The following is a 24,082-nucleotide window of genomic DNA, read 5'->3' on the forward strand; positions in this document are numbered from 1 at the left end:
ACAAGGGCAGCAATGTCATTTATTCAACAAAGGCTGTAGACCTAAAACGGCTGGAAAAACGGTGAGAGACTTATCTCTTGGCAAGGAAACTAATCGGCAGCAAGGTGGAGCTTGGTCGAAGATTTTATGCAATTGTGTTGGCTTTTCTCAACCCTTATAGAATCAGTTTCTTTGCTTTCTTTGTTTGAATCTAGCATGAGGAACTAATCCTCCTGCTAGGGGAATGATGTAGCCACTCTATTATGCTCAAGGATTTTGGTTTTATTGTTAATTCATTCATGCTTTGTTGAGTGTTAATTGCTATACTTGAACGATATTTGAATCTTGATGATTGGTCACCATTGGGATTTGATTATTTTGATGCAAATTGTAGTAGACGCCATGCTCAATTTGAGATTAGCTTCTTGCAATTCAACACCATAACTGCCTAGACATAGACGCCATATGCTAGGATTTATGTGATCGTGTTAAAGGTTACCATTGATTCGAATGCATCCTTGTTTGTTACACTAATCTAGACGCCATAGGTAGTTGCAAAGTAAGGATAGATGTAGTAAGTTAGACGTCATGACTACTACACGAATTAGGGGACCTGTTCGTCAATAAGTATGGTTGAATTGGTAGTTAACAACCGAGAGAGTTGAGTATAATGGAGATGGTGAAATCGAACCCCTAGTACTTTTACCACATTGATTTTTCATTCAACTTTTGATTTGTTGCTTGCGACATAATTGGATTTTTTTTTTCAACATTACTCTTAATTTTTGAAACTTCGTGTTCACAATATTTTTGATCTCGTTAGTCGGTAATTCTCTTTTTAGTGAACATTGGAATTAAGTTAAACTAATACTCAGTCCTCATAGATATGACACTCGTTTTGTCAATCTATGCTGTTATTGATTCGTGCACTTCCGAGTATTATTCGAGTTTGGGATCGCTATAATTTTAGTGGTTCGAAATCTCACATCAAGTTTTTGGCACCGTGGCCGGGAACTGAAGTTATTGGTTTATATTTAGCTTCGATCGTTCCTTTCTAATTCTCGATTTTTATTTGTTAATTAATCATCCTCATTAACTTGGTCTTACAGTGTATGCTCGGACGTCAATCTCAATGTCGAAATTTAATTGACTACGATCCGGAAATTGAGAAGACTCTTGCACAATTGAGAAGGAAAGCAAAAGTGAGAGGAACTATGGCGAATTTAGAGAATCCAGAGATTGAGCATGGTGAGAATGCTCTTGCTAGTGTTGCAGCTGCTCCTGCTATTGACCCAGTTAGAAGGCCAATGAAGAACTCCTTTGTGCCGCAGAATTTGGAACAACCGTCCAGTATTGCATTTCAACCAAACTTTCAGGGCAATGTCACATTCCCTCCCAATTTGCTGAATGCAGTACCTCACTTTAGAGGCACATCATCTGATGATCCATATCTACACATTAGAGAGTTCTTTGAGCTCTGGAAGACTCAGCATGTTCAGGGGTTAACTCCAGAAGAAGTTCGGCTTCTACTATTTCTTTTTTCGCTCAAGGACAATGCCAAGCTGTGGTTCAATTCTTTAGCCCCGAGATCAATCACTACATGGGAACAGATGGCCACAAAATTTCGAAAAAAATTTTCCCAGCGCAGAAAACGAAGAAATTGAGAAGAGAAATTCAAACTTGGCAACAAAAAGATGGTGATTTGTTCTATGAAGCCTGGGATGATTTTAAGCAATTGCTTCTCAAGTGCCCGCACCATAATTTATCTCAAGATGATCAAGTTCCAGGCTTTTTATGAAGGATTGAATGCAAACAACACAAACATTGTAGATTCAGCCTATGGAGGTGTACTTATGGAAAAGAGTAGTGAAGAAGCTTTCGACTTATTCGAGATTCTCATTGAAAATTCCCAACAATTTTCATCTAAAGGGAAACAAGGACTGAAACTTCCAAGAGGCGTTTATGAAGTCCACATCAACGTAGAAAAGCAGCCTCAATTGCTGGCCATGGAGAAAAAGATTGATATGTTGGTGAAAGCATTCTCAACTTAGAACATTGGATCCATCCAACAAACAATCTTGGTTGAGGTATGTGCAATTTGTTCTCAGACTAGTCATACTACAGAAATGTGCCCGATGTCTTCTTTTTCAGAGCAGGAACATGTTAACTATGCGGGGCAAGGTGGTTTCCTTCCCAATAATAATCCATTCTCGAATACTTATAATCCGGGATGGAGAAATCACCCGAATTTCAGTTGGGGAGGACAGAATCAGAATCAGAACAAGCAATATAATCAGAATGCGCAACAAGTCCCAACCGAATCTAAGAAACCATCATTGGAGGAACAAATGGCTCTCTTGGCTCTTAACACAAACAACTTCATGCAGAAGGTGACAAAGCAGAATAGCAAATATGACCAACAGTTTAGCAACACAAAAGCTTCCATCTAGAAGCTTGAAGTCCAAGTTGGTCAGATTGCCAAGCAATTAAGTGAAAGAGAGCCAGGAAGACTTCCAAGTCAAGCTGAAATTAATCCCAAAGACAAAGAACAGCTCAATGCCATTACCACCCGAAGTGGTATAACTGTGGGATACATAGAGAAGGATGAAGAAAAAGATGAAAAGGAGCAAGAAATTGGGAGACAACAAGAACCTAAGGAGGAAAATCAGACCAAGGCAGCCAGCTCACTGAAGGTTGAGAAATCTGAACCTCATGTGCCCTTTCCTAGCCGATTGGTAAATGAAAAAAAGACTGAGCAAATCCGAAAGGTTATGGATATTTTTAGAAAAGTTGAGATCAACATTCCCCTGTTAGGTGCAATTCAGCAAATTCCCTCGTACGCTAGATTTTTGAAGGATGTTTGCACTAGCAAGAGGAAGTTGGCACCGTACAAGAAGGTGATGTTGTCAGAACAATACAGTGCTGTGTTGAACATGAAACTACCTCCAAAGCTAAAGGATCCAGAGAGTTTCTCTATCCCCTGTACTGTTGGTCAATTATCCTTTGAAAAAGCTTTTCTAGACTTAGGTGCTAACATAAATCTAATGCCATATTTAGTTTTTATGCAACTAGGTCTTGAAAAGGAGTTACAACCGACTTCAATCACTCTTCAATTGGTAGATCGGTCCATAAAATTCCCAAGAGGCATTATAGAGGATGTTCTTGTCCAAGTTGATAAGTTCGTACTCCCAGCGGACTTCATTATTCTAGACATGGAGGAAGATAGGGACATACCAATTATTTTGGGTCGACCTTTCTTAGCGACAGCAGGAACTATCGTGGATGTGAAAAAGGGTTGTATGACAATGACGGTGCAAGGACAAATAGTGGAATTCAATTTATATGAAGCTGGACGCCATCCTTCTGATAAAAGGGAGTGTTATAGAGTTGACATTCTTGACAATCTTATCAATGATTCATTCTTAGAAAATCAAACTACTGATTATTTGGCAAACTGTCTTATGTTTCCTGAATTGTAGATTGCTGAAGATGGAGAAGCTGCAGAGATATGTGCATATCTGGAGAAACAACCAACATTTAATAATAGGTGGAGTCGAACCTTTGAAGCCCTTGGGCCAACACTTCCAAAAGTTTTTCCCTCTATAGAATCACCACCGAAGTTGGACCTAAAGCAACACCCAAAGCATTTGAAGTATGCCTACCTTGGAGAAAAAGATGAATTACCTGTTATAGTTTCAGCCAATCTCACCAATGAAGAGGAAAAAAATCTTTTGTGTGTGCTACGTGAATATAAAAGTGTGATTGGGTGGTCAATAGCTGATATCAAGGGTATTAGTCCCACTATGCATGCGTCAAATTCTGTTATACGAAGATGCTAGGTCATCATGTGAAGCACAAAGGCGTCTTAATCCACCAATAAAGGAGGTTGTCAGAGCTGAAATTCTTAAGTTATTGGATGTTGGAGTTATCTATCCCATATCAAATAGTAAGTGGGTGAGCCCAGTATAGGTGGTTCCGAAGAAATCTGGTATTACAGTAGTCGCTAATGAAAATAATGAACTCATTCCGACGAGGAAGCAAACACGATGGCGGGTCTGTATTGATTATCGAAAATTGAATGCTGCCACAAGAAAGGATCATTTTCGATTGCCATTCATCGATCAAATGTTGGAAAAGTTAGCAGGTCACTCCCATTATTGTTTCCTTGATGGTTATTCAGGTTACAACCAAATTGTGATTGCTCCAGAGGATCAAGATAAAACAACCTTCACGAGCCCTTTTGGAACTTTTGCTTATCGAAGGATGCCATTTGGACTATGCAACGCACCCGCCACATTCCAAAGGTGCATGACTAGCATATTTTCAGATATGGTGGGACGTATCATAGAGGTATTTATGGATGACTTCTCTGTCTTTGGTTCATCATTTGATACATGTCTATATAATCTAGCCTTGGTGTTGGAAAGATGCAAAGAAACAAATCTTGTACTGAATTGGGAGAGGTGTCATTTCATGGGTCGAGAAGGTATCGTGTTGGGACATCTTATTTTAGAAAAAGGGATTGAGGTTGACAAGGCGAAGATTGAATTAATATCCAAGCTACCACCACCTACATCAGTCAAGGGTGTAAGATCTTTCCTCGGTCATGCAGGCTTCTACCGTCGATTCATTAAAGACTTCTCGAAAATCCCCAGGCCATTGTGTAATCTACTTACCAAAGATGCCAACTTCAATTTCACCGACGAATGTTCACAAGCATTCAATAAGTTGAAGCAATTACTTACTTCAGCACCTATAATAATGGCCCCAGATTGGAGTCTGCCATTTGAGCTCATGTGTGATACAAGCGATTATGCAATTGGAGCAGTGTTGGGGCAAAGAGTCGAGAAGCTTCCACATGTCATCTATTATGCAAGTCATTATAGGACAATTGGCAGGCCGATATTCGGATGTCCAAAATTTACACTACAAAGCTTCGAATCTGGAATTTTTCAATGACGTTAAAGGGTAGACTTCTTAAGCTTCGTATTGATATCAAGTTCATTGAATTTCGTTCACAATTAACGAAGTTATAGAGTTACAAAGTTGGTATACCAAGCTGGAATTTCGCAGATGATTTAGGCCCAAATCATTGTTCTATTCTTTTAAAGCTTTTTCAAGGCCAATCAGCCTAGCCCATTGTAAGGGCTGCAATGTCATTTCGTCAACAAAGGCTGTAGACCTAAAAGGGCTGGAAAAACGGTGAGAGACTTATCTCTTGGCAAGGAAACTAATCGGCGGCAAGGAGGAGCTTGGTCGAAGATTTTATGCAATTGTGTCGGCTTTTCTCAACCCTTATGGAATCAATTTATTTGCTTTCTTTGTTTGCATCTAGCATGAGGAACTAATCCTCCTGCTAGGGGAATGATGTAGCCACTCTATTATGCTCAAGGATTTTGGTTTGATTGTTAATTCATTCATGCTTTGTTGAGTGTTAATTGTTATACTTGAACGATATTTGAATCTTGATGATTGATCACCATTGGGTTTGATTATTTTGATGCAAATTGTAGTAGACGCCATGCTCAATTTGAGATTATCTTCTTGCAATTCAACACCATAACTGCCTAAACATAGACGTCAGATGCTAGGATTTATGTGATCGTGTTAAAGGTTACCATTGATTCGAATGCATCCTTGTTTATTAAACTAATCTAGATGCCATAGGTAGTTGCAAAGTAAGGATAGATGTAGTAAGTTAGACGCCATGACTACTACATGAATTAAGGGACCTGATCGTCAACAAGTATGGCTGAATTGGTAGTTAACAACCGAAAGAGTTGAGTATAATGGAGATGGTGAAATCGAACCCCTAGTACTTTTACCACATTGATTTTTCATTCAACTTTCGATTTGTTGCTTGCAACATAATTGGAATTTTTTTTTCAATATTACTCTTAATTTTTGAAACTTCGTGTTCACAATATTTTTGATCTCGTTAGTCGGTAATTCTTTTTTTAGTGAACATTGGAATTAAGTTAAACTAATACTTAGTCCTCGTGGATACGACACTCATTTTGCCAATCCATGCTGCTATTGATTCGTGCACTTGTGAGTATTATTCGAGTTTGGGATCGCTATAATTTTAGTGGTTCAAAATCTCACATCAGAAATCACAACTCACTTGAGCATGGAATCAGATTGGCTTCAAGATAGCTCTGTGAAGTTATTTGTTACATTTCCTTTGTTGCTTTATTGTATTTCTTTCAAGATATTATTTCACTCTTTGGGTGGCCCGAGGCCTTTATAGGCCTCATATTCTTCTTCCCAATAGTTGGGTTTTGGAATATATTCATGGTTATTGACCTTTCAAAAAAGCAAAGGAAGGCTATTGACCAAAAAGGAGATGGTAAAAAGGTAATAGGCAAGACAAGCCAACACATGAATGCCAAATGGCAAAGAAGATGTGCCAAAAAGATTTAAAAATCATGGTAATGATTAAAAGATAGCCAATGAGAGAATTAAGAAGGATTTAATAAATGAGAAATATATGAGAAATTTGAGTACTCTTGTTGGGTGATGACAAGTTGCATAAAGGAAGAAGGTTTGTAGATATAAAATAATAAATAATAAAATTATTCATGGGAAACGGTGTACGACAAGCGTAAGTAAAAGGCATTTACTTGTAATTAATAATATCGGTTAAGGTACAGCTTGCCACTGCTAAAATTATGCATATTAACACAACGGAAATTTAAAATTTATTAACTATGCGATTGAGCAGGATCAATTAGTATACATGACGGATCGAGTTTAACACAAGAGGGGGGGTGAATTGTGTCCCCAAATTCCAATTGGAATCCCTTTTTCAATTTAAACAAATTAATGGCAATTAACAAGTAGCACACAAATTTGGACTCTAATGACTTTCCTAATCAATATTCAATCCAATGCAAGATGTGATACAATATAGTGAATGACCAAATATCAAATAATCAAGAATTGCACAAAACAGATTTTCAAGCAACACACTGCACACAGATTTTTCAACTCAGATTTTACCTATCAAATGATGTCAAAATGCAACGAAATTTTATATGCAATGTCACAACACCTTAATAAACACTATATCAAAATTTCAGATCAAAATTCAAAGTTTAAGTCAGTCTGCTAATCTCGGACAGATTAGGGTTTTGAAAATCCTGCAGTTTGAAACAAGTAGTAAATATAAACAAGTAAACAAAGAAATCAACACAGCGATTTATAGTAGTTCGGAGACCCTTCTCCTACGTCTACTACCTAGATTCACCAACCTAGGATTTTCCCAACTCCACTAAGGTGTGGTTTTAAGAGACCCACAAAACTCCTTACACCAAGGGTTTCTAAGAACTCCCTCAAACTTCAATGTTTACAATTTCCCCTAACAAAGGGAATTTCTCAATGGGATTTTCAGCCAAGGTTCTCACAGGTTACCTCAAAGGTATTTGGTATGGAACTCTCAAGATTACAGCAACACTCTCAAAGATAGGATTTTAAGAATAAGAGAGGTTTAGATTGTAAGTAAACAAAGCCTAAAGGATATAGGAACTTCCCTTTTGCAAAAGCAAGAGTAGTGAGAAGTCCTTGATTGTAGAGGCTTGTATTGGAGAAGATTGTTGTAGCAAATAGCAAGAAAGCTTGATGATTGATGAACTTGATAGCAAGAGGTTTCTCTCAAGGATAATTTTTCAATTTGCTTCTCCAAGTTGTATGAAAGGGAAGATCCTCTTTTAAAGGCAATTCTCTCCTATGCTTGTAGCCATTGGATCAAACTTCAAGAGTTGATCTCTACCATCCATTGCAGCTCCTAATCTTGGTCATTGATGTTTTGAGCAAACAAATCTCCACCATAGAGCATATAGACGTTGCACATGCTCCTTTTTTTAAGTCAAAAATTGCAAGCAAGAAAGTTGTCTTATGCACAACCATTTGATCAATGTATGTCTTCAAATCTTGACCATTCAAACTCTCTTTAATTCTCAGCCATGGATGTAGATTGTACTATGCCATCTTGTCCCTTCATTTTGAATCAAAGACTTCAAAAGTGATCCCTTAGTCAAGGATCTTGTTTGATTGCACCAACATAACTTTCTTGGTAGCACATGTCTTGAGTGAAAATGTCAAGGATCTTGTTTGATTGCACCAACCTAACTTTCTTGGTAGCACATGTCTTGAGTGAAAATGTCAAACAATAATATATCACTAATGATAGAGAGGACAAGGTTTGTCCCACATGTTTGAAAAGAGTTGTATCTCCATGAAGACCACAACCAATAGCCTCAATGTTTGATTCATTCAACTTGATAAAGTGCCTTAGTGGAAAGTTGGCAAATATAGGATTTTTCATAGTTTCCTAGAGCTCCAAGCTCATTCTTAGAAACTGGACTTCGACCACTCTTGAACATACTGAATTCTGAGCCATATGAGACCACAATGATGATTAACCTACAAGGAAATAGGAGGTAGAACTCCCCAATTGCATGTAAGCTCAAAGAGCTTCATATAGAGCGCATAGGTTAATTATATTAGAAAAACAACCCAGAAAATTCATATTACTGCATGATAAATCATTTTATATGTATTAGAATGTCCATGTAAAATTTCATAACAATCGGAAATCGTTTGGTCACTCAACCAAGCAATTTGATCACTAATAGTGAAACCGATAAATTCTAAGTGTAAATTCAAAGTCATTTTGCTAACTCAGTGTAAATGACCTTTTCTCTTGAAATTTACTAAATCAAATATGTTCATAGTGATGAAACTAAGATGCACACGAAATTTAATTTAAATCGGAGTTCATTTGGTTCACCACGTTCACAAAGAACACATATGCACAAAATTAGGTAAAACCTAGTTTTGGCGGAATTTAAGCATATGACCAAATATATATGTGATGCACTTAATTTCTCATGATTATAGTCCTAGAACATATATTAAACCTTCATGTATATGTGATTCAAGTTTCAAGTCATTTGGACCTAAGTTGGTTAAGATATGATAATTGGAAAATTGATGCTCTAACTTAGTCCATGTATGTTTGTTTTTAAAACTTAATTTCCAGCACTATCTAAAAAATATATAGTCATTTAAATTCAATTCATATAAATCAAATATTGCTTTAATGTTTCATTATGATTTATAAATGATTTAATATCATCAAAATTAGACATATAGGACCATAGGTCCAACAATCTCCCCCTTTTTGATGATTACAAAACATGCATGATATAAATGTCTATTTGATTGTAATTGAATTTAATATCAATTCAAAGTGCATTAAAAAGTTTAATGATATCAATTTAAAACACTTTTGAAACTCATATACAACTTTAGTTAAGTAAGCTTAGCTCCCCCTTACTTTAACATCTATTCTCTCCCAATCATGGCATATATACTCCCCCTTAAGTTATGCCTATATATGCATTTTGGCAAATGATTTTAATGCAATTTATCATCATGTCTCTCCCCCTTTTTGTAATAAATCAAAAAGTGGAGAACTAAGGGGTTGATGCAAGTTTTGTAAAAGATTTATAAGCATTTTTGAGATTTTATCACAAAAGTGATTTAAGACCATAAACATTCTTCAAATAATATCAAAACTAGTTCTCATCAACAAATAATCATGGCTACACACCAATTGAACTAATAGAACCTAAGTGACCTAATTTGGAGCCTATCACACTAAGTGACCCATGGCCTCCTAATGACACTAGGTTACTCCCCCTTCAATCATGCATACCAATTTATACATTTAGCTTATAAGCACATATCACCAAGAAAATATAATAAGCATTCAAGTTCAATCTTGGGATATCAATCAAACAAGGATATGCATTCAAGTAATATGCTCTCGAGGTGCTTCACACAAACCCAATGCATTTCTTAGTTTTATGAATCTATCCTTAGCTAAAGGTTTAGTGAACAAATCGGCAATATTATGTTCCCCGTCTACATGTTCAAGCACAATGTTCTTTTTAGCAACATGATCTCTAATGAAATGATGTCTAATGTCTATATGCTTAGCTTTACCATGATATCTAGGATTCTTAGACAAATGTATGGCACTTATGTTATCACAAAGAATTGGAATGTTTGAAAATTCCATATTAAAATCAAGCATTTGTTGTTTAATCCAAAGCAATTGGCAAGTACAACTACCAATAGCCATATATTCGGCTTCGGTAGTGCTCAAAGCAACACATGTTTGCTTCTTGGAGAACCAAGATATGAGCATATTTCCTAGGTATTGACAAGTACCACTAGTACTTTTCCTATTTATTTTGCAACCCGCAAAGTCGGCATCTACAAATGAATGCAAGTCAAATGAAGATTTCTTATCATACCACAACCCTAGGGAAGGTGTGTCCTTTAAGTACCTAAGAATCTTCTTTATGGCCATGAGATGTGTTTGCTTAGGATTAGATTGAAATCTTGCACACATGCAAACACTAAACATAATATCGGGCCTAGATGCGGTCAAGTAAAGTAAACTACCAATCATTGACCTATATCTCTTTTGATCAACATCATTACCATCTAGGTCGGGTTCTAATTTGGTTCCCACTCCCATAGGTGTGGATGAACCTTTAGAAATATCCATGCCAAACCTTTTTAATATCTCATTTGTATACTTAGTTTGACTAATGTGAGTGCCAAGTGGGGTTTGTTTAATTTGTAAACCTAGAAAGTAAGTCAATTCACCCATCATACTCATTTCAAATTCATTCTTCATGCATAATGCAAAATCTTCACACATAGATTCTAATGTAGCACCAAACACAATATCATCAACATATATTTGCACAATTAGCATATCAAGACCTTTGTATTTAATAAACAAAGTATCATCAATACTACCACATTGAAAACCATTTTCAAGCAAGAACTTAGACAATCTTTCATACCAAGCTCTAGGAGCTTGTTTTAAACCATATAAAGCCTTGTCTAGTTTGTAAACATGGTTTGGAAATTTCTTACTTTCAAATCCAGGAGGTTGTTTAACATAAACTTCCTCATTTATCACACCATTTAAAAATGCACTTTTCACATCCATTTGAAAAAGTTTGATATTTTTGTAACATGCAAATGCAAGCAATAATCTAATAGCCTCTAACCTTGCAACCGGTGCAAAGGTTTCATCAAAGTCAATGCCCTCTTCTTGGCAATATCCTTGGGCCACTAATCTAGCTTTGTTCCTAGTTACATTACCATTTTCATCCATCTTATTCCTATAGACCCATTTTGTTCCTATAATGGTGTGGTCTTTAGGTTTAGGACAAAGAGTCCAAACCTTACTTCTCTCAAATTGTTCTAACTCCTCTTGCATGGCATACACCCAATCATCATCATGCAAAGCATCACGTACATTTTTAGGCTCTACTAAAGAAAGCATGGCAAAAGAGTTTAAAGGATTAGAATTGACCGTAGAGTCCCTTTTGGCTCTTAGTTGCCTTCCTTGATGCAAGTCTCCAATAATTAGTTCTTTTGGATGAGACTTCATCACCTTGTATTTGTGAACACCCGGTTGTTCCATAGCATTTTCAGCTTCTTTTGGTTCTTCATTTCCCTCGGGTTCACCTTCACTTTCTTCATTTGGTGGTGTTTCTTCATTTTAGATATTCATCTCCCTTAAGTTCTCCACCAAAGGGACATCATCTTCATCTTCTTCTAGCAATTGTACTCCATGTGTACCTTCATTTTTGTGCTTCAAAGGATGTTCCAAATCTGAAAATTTATTTTCTACACGCACATTTGGAGCAAGTGTGGTCATATCATCGAATTTAACATTTACACTTTCTTCCACAATTTTAGTTCTAGAGTTAAATACTCTATATGCTTTAGATGATGATGAATATCCTAAAAATATTCCAATGTCACTCTTTGCATCAAATTTATCCAAATTGTCTTTGGTATTTAAAATAAAACATTTAGCACCAAAAACCTTAAAGTAATCTATTTTAGGTTTCTTGCCATACAAGAGTTCATAAGGAGTTTTCTTTAATCCTTTTCTAATGCTAAGTCTATTACTCACATAACATGCATTACTAGTAGCTTCGGCCCAAAAATATTTAGGAAGATTATATTCTAGAAGCATGGTTCTTCCTAGTTCTTGTAAAGTTCTATTCTTCCTTTCTACAACCCCATTTTGTTGAGGTGTCCTAGGAGCACTAAACTCGTGTTTAATACCAAAAGAAGCACACAAAGAATCAAAATTAGCATTTTCAAATTCACCTCCATGGTCACTTCTAATTTTTGAAACTTTTAAGTTATGCTCATTTTGCAATCTCCTAAGTAAGTTTTCAAAAGCATGCAATGCATCACTTTTATGCACAAGAAACAAACACCATGTAAATCTAGTATAATCATCCACAATAACAAATGCATAGTATTTTCCACCTAGACTCCTAACTCTACTAGGACCAAATAAATCCATATGCAACAATTCTAGAGGCCTAGAAGTACTAATATCAAGTTTAGGCTTAAAAGACTCTTTAGTTTGTTTACCCCTAACACAAACATCACAAACATGTTCAACATTGAAATTTAACTTAGGCAATCCTCTAATAAGTTCATTGGCACACAACTTTTTCAATGTAGACATTCCGATATGACCTAATCTTCTATGCCAATGCAAAGCATCATCATTCTTAGCAAGCAAGCAAGATATTTTAGAATTTTTCATAGCATCAAAATGCATTACATACATATCACCACTTCTACTTCCTAATTTCACAACATTACCATAAACATCAAACACATAACATTTATCATTTTTAAAAAGAATATCAAAGCCTTTATCGGCTAAATGACTAACACTCAATAAATTAAAAGATAAATTTTCAACCAATCTTACTTCACTAAGGGAGAAAGAAGAGTTACCTATGGATCCCAAGCCTAGGATCTTACCTTTGACCCTGTCTCCAAAGGTCACAAATCCTCCATTCTTCTTTGCTTCAAAGGATGTGAATAATGAAGCATCTCCCGTCATGTGTCTAGAACAACCACTATCCAAATACCATTTGCATGATTCGGATTTGGATTTTAAGCACACCTAGATAAACACATGTTTAATATACCTTAGGTATCCAAACTTTGGATCCTTTGGGGTTAGTAGCAATAAAGGCATATGCATCAATTTTGAAAGTTCTCATCACATATGCTTTCTTTTCAAAGTCATTCAACCCTTTAGGCACCCAAACCTTCTTCACATAAACTTTTCTCTTCCTAGGTGTAGTTCCCTTAGGAACATTAGCCTTACCCTTGGGGTAGGTACCATTTTTGTTCACATTGACCGTGGCCTCCTTAGCCTCTAGGGTGTCCTTAAGTTTCATAGGATCATATCCTAATCCACTCTTGTCAAGATAATGTCTTTGAGATGCAAGAAGTTCATCCAATTTAGAAGAACTCATAGAAAATTTTGAAAATTGTTTTTCAAGCATATTGTATTTCTCGTTGGCCATATCAAGCTCTTTTTGTAGAGAAGAAGAGTTAGGCATAATAATGCACTCATGATCATTCCATGTATCCAACTCACCTTCTAGCTCATAAATCCTAGCATGCAAAGCATCTAAGTCATATGAATTGCTAGATGATGCAATGTCACTAGAATTAACACATGTTTTCAATTGATCTTTTAAATCCTCATTTTCTTGAACTAATGCATCAAGTGAAAAACATACATCATCATATTTAGATTTCAAATCACAACACTCATTTAGATGCATTTTTTCTACTTTAGAAAGTCTACTAACTTCTTTCTTAGTATGCTTGTGTTTATGCATTAATTTCTCATAAGCAATATAAAGTTCATCATAAACAAAAGAGAGCTCATCATAAGAAGGTTTAGAAGATGTTACCATCTCATCCGAATTTGATGAGGACACTTCCTCTTCCTCATTTGCCATGAGACACAAGTTGGCTTGGAGTTCCTCTTCACTATCACTTGAAGATGATGATGAAGAATCATCCCAAGTGGCCTTGAATGCCTTCTTCTCATTCTTCCCTTTGTCCTTCTTCTTCTCTTTCTCTCTATATTCCTTATGCTTCTTCTTTTGAAGCTTAGGGCAATCGGCCATAAAGTGACCTACTTTGCCACACTTAAAGCAAGTACTCTTTTCTTTCTCTTTCTCCTCTCTCTTTTCTTTAAAAGCCTTTCTATTCTTGAATCCTCCACGTTTGTTCATCTTCAAGAATTTCTTGAAATGCTTAGCTAATAGGGCTGCCCCTATTTCACTATCATCATCACTAGAATCCGAACTAGTGTCACTATTGATCCTAAGAGCTAAGCCATTTTTCTTAGGTGGTGCATCTTCCTCATCTAATCTTGACATCTCCAACTCATGTGTCATTAGACTTCCTATTAATTCCTCTATCTTAAGCTTCCTAAGGTCTTTAGCCTCTTTAATGGCTACTACCTTATCTTTCCAAATCCTAGGTAAACTCCTAAGGATCTTTTGGACCTTATCAACTTCCTCATATGGTTTGTTCAAAGCTTCTAATTCATTACATATGCAAGTAAGTCTAGAAAACATCTCCCTAATGCTCTCACCCTTCTTCATTCTAAAGGTCTCAAACTCGGTGACTAGCATGTTTATCTTAGAGTCCTTCACTTGACTTGTTCCTTCATGCTTCAACTCTAACATATCCCAAATCTCCTTTGCACTCTTACATTGAGCTATGTAATCAAATTCACTCCTAATAAGTGCAATGTGCAAAGTGTTGATTGCCTTATTATTTAGGCTAAGTAATCTCTTATCTTCCTTAGTAAACTCACTCTTTTCCTTATCTACCATCTCATCACCCAAAAGTTTCCTAGGAACATAAGGACCATTCTCTACAACTTCCCACAAATCATAATCAATGGAATTTATAAAAATTTTCATCCTATTTTTCCAAAAACCGTATTGCAAGCCATTGAAAAATGGTGGTCTATTCATGGATAGGCCTTCGGCCTCACCATAAGAATTTATATTTGCCATAAATATGCCAAATAGGATATAACTCCTAGTTTTAGCTAACCTGCTCCGATACCAATTGACGGATCGAGTTTAACACAAGAGGGGGGGTGAATTGTGTCCCCAAATTCCAATTGGAATCCCTTTTTCAATTTAAACAAATTAATGGCAATTAACAAGTAGCACACAAATTTGGACTCTAATGACTTTCCTAATCAATATTCAATCCAATGCAAGATGTGATACAATATAGTGAATGACCAAATATCAAATAATCAAGAATTGCACAAAACAGATTTTCAAGCAACACACTGCACACAGATTTTTCAACTCAGATTTTACCTATCAAATGATGTCAAAATGCAACGAAATTTTATATGCAATGTCACAACACCTTAATAAACACTATATCAAAATTTCAGATCAAAATTCAAAGTTTAAGTCAGTCTGCTAATCTCGGACAGATTAGGGTTTTGAAAATCCTGCAGTTTGAAACAAGTAGTAAATATAAACAAGTAAACAAAGAAATCAACACAGCGATTTATAGTAGTTCGGAGACCCTTCTCCTACGTCTACTACCTAGATTCACCAACCTAGGATTTTCCCAACTCCACTAAGGTGTGGTTTTAAGAGACCCACAAAACTCCTTACACCAAGGGTTTCTAAGAACTCCCTCAAACTTCAATGTTTACAATTTCCCCTAACAAAGGGAATTTCTCAATGGGATTTTCAGCCAAGGTTCTCACAGGTTACCTCAAAGGTATTTGGTATGGAACTCTCAAGATTACAGCAACACTCTCAAAGATAGGATTTTAAGAATAAGAGAGGTTTAGATTGTAAGTAAACAAAGCCTAAAGGATATAGGAACTTCCCTTTTGCAAAAGCAAGAGTAGTGAGAAGTCCTTGATTGTAGAGGCTTGTATTGGAGAAGATTGTTGTAGCAAATAGCAAGAAAGCTTGATGATTGATGAACTTGATAGCAAGAGGTTTCTCTCAAGGATAATTTTTCAATTTGCTTCTCCAAGTTGTATGAAAGGGAAGATCCTCTTTTAAAGGCAATTCTCTCCTATGCTTGTAGCCATTGGATCAAACTTCAAGAGTTGATCTCTACCATCCATTGCAGCTCCTAATCTTGGTCATTGATGTTTTGAGCAAACAAATCTCCACCATAGAGCATATAGACGTTGCACATGCTCCTTTTTTTAAGTCAAAAATTGCAAGCAAGAAAGTTGTCTTATGCACAACCATTTGATCAATGTATGTCTTCAAATCTTGACCATTCAAACTCTCTTTAATTCTCAGCCATGGATGTAGATTGTACTATGCCATCTTGTCCCTTCATTTTGAATCAAAGACTTCAAAAGTGATCCCTTAGTCAAGGATCTTGTTTGATTGCACCAACATAACTTTCTTGGTAGCACATGTCTTGAGTGAAAATGTCAAGGATCTTGTTTGATTGCACCAACCTAACTTTCTTGGTAGCACATGTCTTGAGTGAAAATGTCAAACAATAATATATCACTAATGATAGAGAGGACAAGGTTTGTCCCACATGTTTGAAAAGAGTTGTATCTCCATGAAGACCACAACCAATAGCCTCAATGTTTGATTCATTCAACTTGATAAAGTGCCTTAGTGGAAAGTTGGCAAATATAGGATTTTTCATAGTTTCCTAGAGCTCCAAGCTCATTCTTAGAAACTGGACTTCGACCACTCTTGAACATACTGAATTCTGAGCCATATGAGACCACAATGATGATTAACCTACAAGGAAATAGGAGGTAGAACTCCCCAATTGCATGTAAGCTCAAAGAGCTTCATATAGAGCGCATAGGTTAATTATATTAGAAAAACAACCCAGAAAATTCATATTACTGCATGATAAATCATTTTATATGTATTAGAATGTCCATGTAAAATTTCATAACAATCGGAAATCGTTTGGTCACTCAACCAAGCAATTTGATCACTAATAGTGAAACCGATAAATTCTAAGTGTAAATTCAAAGTCATTTTGCTAACTCAGTGTAAATGACCTTTTCTCTTGAAATTTACTAAATAAAATATGTTCATAGTGATGAAACTAAGATGCACACGAAATTTAATTTAAATCGGAGTTCATTTGGTTCACCACGTTCACAAAGAACACATATGCACAAAATTAGGTAAAACCTAGTTTTGGCGGAATTTAAGCATATGACCAAATATATATGTGATGCACTTAATTTCTCATGATTATAGTCCTAGAACATATATTAAACCTTCATGTATATGTGATTCAAGTTTCAAGTCATTTGGACCTAAGTTGGTTAAGATATGATAATTGGAAAATTGATGCTCTAACTTAGTCCATGTATGTTTGTTTTTAAAACTTAATTTCCAGCACTATCTAAAAAATATATAGTCATTTAAATTCAATTCATATAAATCAAATATTGCTTTAATGTTTCATTATGATTTATAAATGATTTAATATCATCAAAATTAGACATATAGGACCATAGGTCCAACAATACATGCATTAAAAGGACTATCGTATGGTCATCTAATTAACGGTTCATATTTGTACCTTGTGTTCCTTGCTCACGAACTCAACGAACTGGATTTTCCAGAGATTAGAATGAGCTCCTTGCTGCCACGAATGTTCAACAATCAAGATCTTCGATTCACCACAAGCCGTTCATGCGCCCGGCCTCTAATTAGTCCACACATGCACATCGAATCTTGAAACTTCCAAAACCGATCAAGGACGATCCTTTGGAATAGATGGCAGCTCCAAACACGTCTTTTGTGCTAACAAGAATGTGTTAGAACACAAAAGGAAAGATCCAAAAACAACTTCTTGAATCACTTTTGAAAACGGTCAAGATTGAAGAAAGGTGTTCTTGACAATCTTACACCTATTGCTCTTGAATTGAGTTGAACTTTTCTTCTCTTTAAGATCACGAAAATAAAACACCACCACCCTTTAAAAACTTGTTTCTTAGTGATTAACAACCAAGACTAATACTTGAAATTTCTTGATTGATCAACAACGGAAATCGGTAAAGGAGAAAGTAAGAAGAATAGAGAAAAGAAAAAGAAAGCTTTCTTTGATTCTTTTTCACGCTCTTCTCACCTGATTGCTGCCGTGCATGTATATGTTCTTCTAAGGGAGTCAATTCCCTTGGGCACCGTAGCACGCACGGCACACAAACAATTATATTGAGTTGTAACTCAATTACAACTCTATTTATTTAAGATTATTTTGATAATCTTAATAGCTTAAATTTCAATCATTGGATCTTGATCATCCTGTCACCCCCCTCTCTCCTAAGGTATACTGAAGTTACCTAAGAATGTGACCGGCAGGGGACCCCATTCCCCGAACCAAGCCTTAATGCAATATATAAACCTAATAAAACATATAAAATGAAAACAACTCCTGAAACATATAAGGAAACAGTCTCTTCCAAAATACCATACATACACCCACCGAAACTATCGGAGTATCTATATAACAGCGGAAATAAGAAAACATATCTACCCGAGATCAAATTGAGTAAACATGTAATATATACAAAATACAATACCCAAAGTCCTCACACTCGATTAAAGAACAGCTCAAGACTACACACCAGCTCATACGTCCCGCCGTTGACCATAGTCACCTAAATCCAACTCACCTGAAAGGGAAACAAAAAGAGGGGTGAGCCAAGAAGCTCAGTAGGGCATAAAGGGAATACAGATATCCAGAAATAAGAAGTCCATGAATATGATGCAGAATATGAAGTACAGTAAAATATATATAACCATCAGTAATCCAGTAAAGTAACATGACAGCCGATAAAGCTATACAACACCATAACCACAAACACCGGTCTCCGACAATCCACAATTCATAATCTGTAATCCACCCTTGAACGTACCCTAATCCCCGTAGGGTGTCTCCCAGTCCAGGTCCACACCGAAACTGGATGAGGATCGGATATTCCGATAGCATAGCCTACACCTTATAGCGTTCTCTGTGATGCACCTCACCTCAGATGGTCTACAGGTATGTACCCGGTCCATATATATATATATATATATATATATATATATATATATATATATATATCATCAATCATAATCCGATATATTGGGTCTTATATGGGCGCCACAGTCTACATCAACCACCTCCAATTACCGCATTCCTAAAAACATACCAACATTGATAATCACCAGAGAATATAAATAAAACATGCAAACAGGTCGTATTTCCACCCCCGAAAACTGACAGAACCACAATATAATAAGAGTCTGTGAAACCGGAACCCTGAAACCACACGCGAAAGACACGGAAAGCCCTACTTGAAAATCAGAATGCAAATACCACGCACGCATCCCTGATTAACCCCTGACTCCGAAAGTCAACTCTCTCTGAATCTCAACCGGTATCACCGTCTACACCCAAAAACACGATATACGAAAATACAGCTAAAATATGTTCGGTCAACTATGGTCAAAGGTCATAGTCAACGGTCAACGATCAACGATCAAACCAAGTCAAATGGGTCAAACAGGGCCAAATGGGTTAACCGGGTCAAACCGAGTCAACTCGGCCCTACTCGGCCCAAACCCATTAAACACCACCGCCGGCGATTCGGCCACTCAAAACTGTCAAACCTTATATCAAATTGAAGAGCTCGATGAGATGAACTCATAGGTACCTGAAATAAGCCAGACTGTCGTCGGATCGACCAAAGGAAGTTCATGGTGACCGGAACTTCAATTCCAGATTTCTCCCAAACCGGAGTTTCGTTCTACCTGATTCAAGTTGGGTTACACTCGTCTAGTCAATCGCTTCTTTTGGTACCAACCACTACCACCATCGTAGCCGAAATCGTCAAAACAGCCAGTGGCCGTGAAGGAGAGAGAGAAAAAGGAGAGAGAGAGAGAGAAAATCGTAGGAAGAGGGCTGTTTTGCAATTTTTTTATTTTTTAATTAGTTTAATTTTTCTTTTATACAATCTTTTACTTTCAAAAACACACATCTTTCAAAAACACCCCTAACTAAAATGTTCCAATTAACTTTGAAAATTCATAATAAATCCAATTTAAATCCGATTTTAAGTAATTCTTGCGCCAAAAATTTTCTTTTAAAATCCTCTATTTATGAAAAATATTTTCATACCTTTCCTTATTTTAATTTCTATTCTCCCCAAATCCTGATTCACGGTCACCGAGATTCAATCCACCTCGATGAACGTGTCAAAATACCATAAACAATGTATAATCGGGTCAGGATATTATCCCCCCTTAAGAAAATTTCATCCTCGAAATTAAAATCATACCTAGGTAGTGAATAGCCCTGGATATCTAGCTCGCATGTTAGACTCTAACTCCCATGTCGCCTCCTCAGCTCCATAGTGCTGCCATATCACCTTGACTAAGGGTATGGTCTTCGATCGTAGTTGCCTCTCCTGTCTATCCACAATCCTGATAGGACGTGTCTCAAAAGTAGTGTCCTCACCAATCTCCAAGGTAGACCAATCTAATAAATGAGAACGATCTCTATGGTATCTCCGTAAAATAGACACATGAAAACACCATGTACTCCTGACAATTGTGGGGGTAATGCTAATCAATAAGCTACTGTCCCCACTCTCTCCAAAATCTCAAATGGTCCAATAAACCTCGGAGCTAACTTCCCCACTCTCCCAAATCTCTGTACCCCTCTTTTCTACTAACCCTCAGAAACACATGATCCCCCACCTGAAACTCTAGAGGTCTACATCTCCTGTCCGTGTAACTCTTCTGACATGATTGAGTTGTCAGAAGCCGTTGCCGTATCACTGTCACTACCTCAGTAGTCTGCTGCACCATCTCTAGACCTAATAGTGGTCTGTCACCAACCTCTGACCAACACAATGGTGATCTATAAGGTTACAAGGTCTCCCATATAATGCCTCATATGGTGCCATCTGTATACTGCTCTGGTAGCTATTATTGTACACAAACTCCACCAAAGGAATATGAGTCTCCCAATCACCTCGGAAGTCTACCACACAAGTCCAAAGCATATCCTCTAGAATCTAAATGGTACGCTCACTCTGCCCATCAGTCTGAGGATGAAAAGCTGTACCGAAGTTTAGTTTCATCCCCAGAACATCCTGAAAACTGCCCCAAAACCGTGAAGTAAATCTGGGATTCCGATCAGACACAATACTCAATGGTACGCCATGCAGTCGGACTACCTCCCGTACATATAATCTAGTCAACGACTCTATCGGATCTGTCTGACTAATAGGCATAAAATGAGCTGTCTTTGTCAACCGATCAACAACAACCCAAACTGCATCATGTCTCCACAGAGTCATAGGTAAACCCATCACAAAATCCATAGTAAGATGCTCCCACTTCCACTCAGGTAATGGAAGCGGCTGTAATAATCCTGCGGGTGGTTGATGCTCTGCCTTTACCTGCTGACAGATAAGAAATCGAGTCACGGTCTGTGCAATTCTCTCTTCAAGCCACTCCACCAATACTGTCTCCGTAAATCTTTATACATCTTGGTAGCACCAGGATGCATCGCAAACTGTGAATGGTGTGCCTCCCGTAGTATCTCCTCCCGTAACTCGGTATTCTCTGGGACCACTCACCGGCCCCGAAATCTAACTCCACCATCGGTGCCTCTAATCCATCCCTCCATATCCTCAATGTCATCAAATAGTGCATCCCCCAACTGTGCATCCAACACTTGCCGTACAAGTGTCGAACGAGCAATCACACTCTTTAAACTCAATGAGTCTCCACGCTCCTCCATGTCAAGTCGGTACTGACTAAGCGTATCCACTAACTCAAATTCATGGATAGCCAACTGAGCTGTAACCAATCTCCTACTCAAGGCGTAAGCCACCACATTGGCCTTGCCTGGATGATACTGTAAAGTAAAATCAAAGTCCTCTAGGTACTCCATCCATCTGCACTGTCTCTGGTTCAGATCTCTCTGAGTAAACAAATACCGGAGACTCCTATGATATGAGAATACCTTCTCCACTGCTTAAGTGCGAACACAACAGCAGCTAACTCCGAATCATGCACCGGATAAGTTCTCTCATATGGCTTCAGTAGATGTGAAGCATACTCAATCACTCTGTCCTGCTGCATTAGCACACAACCCAATCCAACTCCTGAAGCATTACAATATACCTGATAACCAATATCTATGTCTGGTATCACCAACACTGGTGGCGATGTGAGTCGAGTCTTTAACTCTAGAAAAGCTTGCTCACAGTCGTCTGTCCATACAAACTGAACATCCTTTCGGGTCAATTGTGTCATCGGCGCTGCAATCTGTGAGAATCCCTCAATAAAACGTCGATAGTAACCTGCTAATCCCAAGAAACTACGAATCTCTCCTACATTCTTTGGTCTCCTCCATGCTATCACTGCCTCCACCTTAGCTGGATCCACTGCTATCCCCTCCTGGGATATCACATGCCTTAAAAATTTCACCTGAGTCATCCAAAACTCACACTTACTCAGCTTGGCATACAGTCTATGCTCCCTAAGCGTCTGCAGCACAATCTCCAAATGTCTAACGTGCTCCTCCTCAGTGGCTGAATAAATCAATATGTCATCAATGAACACAATCACAAACTAATCTAGATATGGCCTGAACACCCTGTGCATCAAATCCATAAACGCTACAGGTGCATTGGTTAGCCCAAACGGCATAACCAAGTACTCATAATGGCCAAACCGTGTGTGGAAAGCTATCTTCGAAATATCCTTCTCCCGAATCGTCAACTGGTGATATCCTGATCTGAGATCAATCTTGGAGTAATAGTGGCTACCCCTCAATTGATCAAACAGATCATTAATCCTTGGCAACGGATATTTATTCTTCACTGTCACCCGATTCAGTTGCCGGTAGTCCACACACATTCCGCATCGTACCATCCTTCTTTTTCACAAATAGAATAGGTGCTCCCCAAGGTGAAGTGCTCGGTCTGATAAAACCCAACTTCTGTAAAGCTGTCAGCTGGATATCTAACTCCTTCAGCTCTGCTGGTGCCATCCTGTACAATGGTATAGAAATAGGATATGTACCCGGATACAACTCAATCACAAAGTCAATCTCCCTCTGCGGTGGCAACCCCGATAAATCATCAGGAAAAACATCCATATAGTACTCCACCACAGGTATAGACGCAGAATACTCCTCCTTAGACTCTGAAGTAAGCAAACTCGCTACAACACAATCGGTGTACTGAGGATTATCTAGAAAAAGTGGACACGGAAGAAGTCTCGTCCCACGAAATCTAACCCTCTCCGTAGGTGTGGTTAGTGTAATCCTCCTTTTAGCACACTCTATAATCGTCTCATACTCAGTCAACCAATCCAATCCGAGAATAACATCAAAATCAATAAATGAGATCACAAATAAATCCGCTCTAAACTCATGGTCTGCGAAACTAAATACACAGTCCCTAAAGATACCACTAACCACGGTACCTGATCCTAGGGGCGAATCAACTATAAATCTCCTTGCCACTCTCGTAATCCCTAAACCCAATGCCTCAGCAAATGATGCAGAAATGAATGAATGCGTAGCCCCAGTATCAAACAAATCACGTACCCAAGAATTGAATAAGAGAAACCTACCTCCCAAATGATCTCGCTTTGCTGGTATTGCATCAGGGCCAAGTGCATACACTTCACCTCTCTGGACCTATTACTGTTGCTGAGCTAATGGTCTACCCCTACCTGTAGGACCTCTCGGCGCTGGAATCGGTGCTGGAACTAGAGCTAGAGCTGGAGCTGGAGCTGGAGCTCTCTGACCTCGATATGCTGGCAGAGCAGGTTCTCCACCCTGTGGGCAATCTCTCCGAGTATGTCCTAGCAAGCCACATTGTAAACATAACGGGTTGTTTGCCAAATGACAATCCCAACGCATATGACCCACATGACCACATGCATAGCAATGCTGGGGCTGCTGATCCCGTCTCGGAGCCTGACCCTGAAGGTCCAATCTCTACCTCTGTTGACCCTGTCTCTGCCCTTGCTGACCCTGTTTAGGACCCTGCTGTCCCTGCCTAGGTCCCCGATAACTCTGTCTCTGACTCTGAGAACTCTGCCCCTGACTCTACTGCTGCCCACGGGTATCAGTCCTCCGTCTGTACTGACTACTCTCACTAGTA

At 37.9% G+C, this 24,082-nt stretch overlaps 1 non-coding gene and 1 pseudogene across 1 annotated transcript; both read right to left on the reverse strand.

Moving 5' to 3' along the window:
• Positions 1-24,082, reverse strand: part of LOC120007298 — a 66,211-nt pseudogene that overhangs the window by 24,641 nt on the left and 17,488 nt on the right.
• LOC120008304 lies at positions 1,637-1,743 on the reverse strand. Its single transcript, XR_005470430.1, has one exon. It is a non-coding gene; the product is annotated as a small nucleolar RNA R71 (small nucleolar RNA).

Source organism: Tripterygium wilfordii, chromosome 10 (assembly GCF_013401445.1).
Source record: "Tripterygium wilfordii isolate XIE 37 chromosome 10, ASM1340144v1, whole genome shotgun sequence".
Classification (NCBI taxonomy): Eukaryota; Viridiplantae; Streptophyta; class Magnoliopsida; order Celastrales; family Celastraceae; genus Tripterygium; species Tripterygium wilfordii.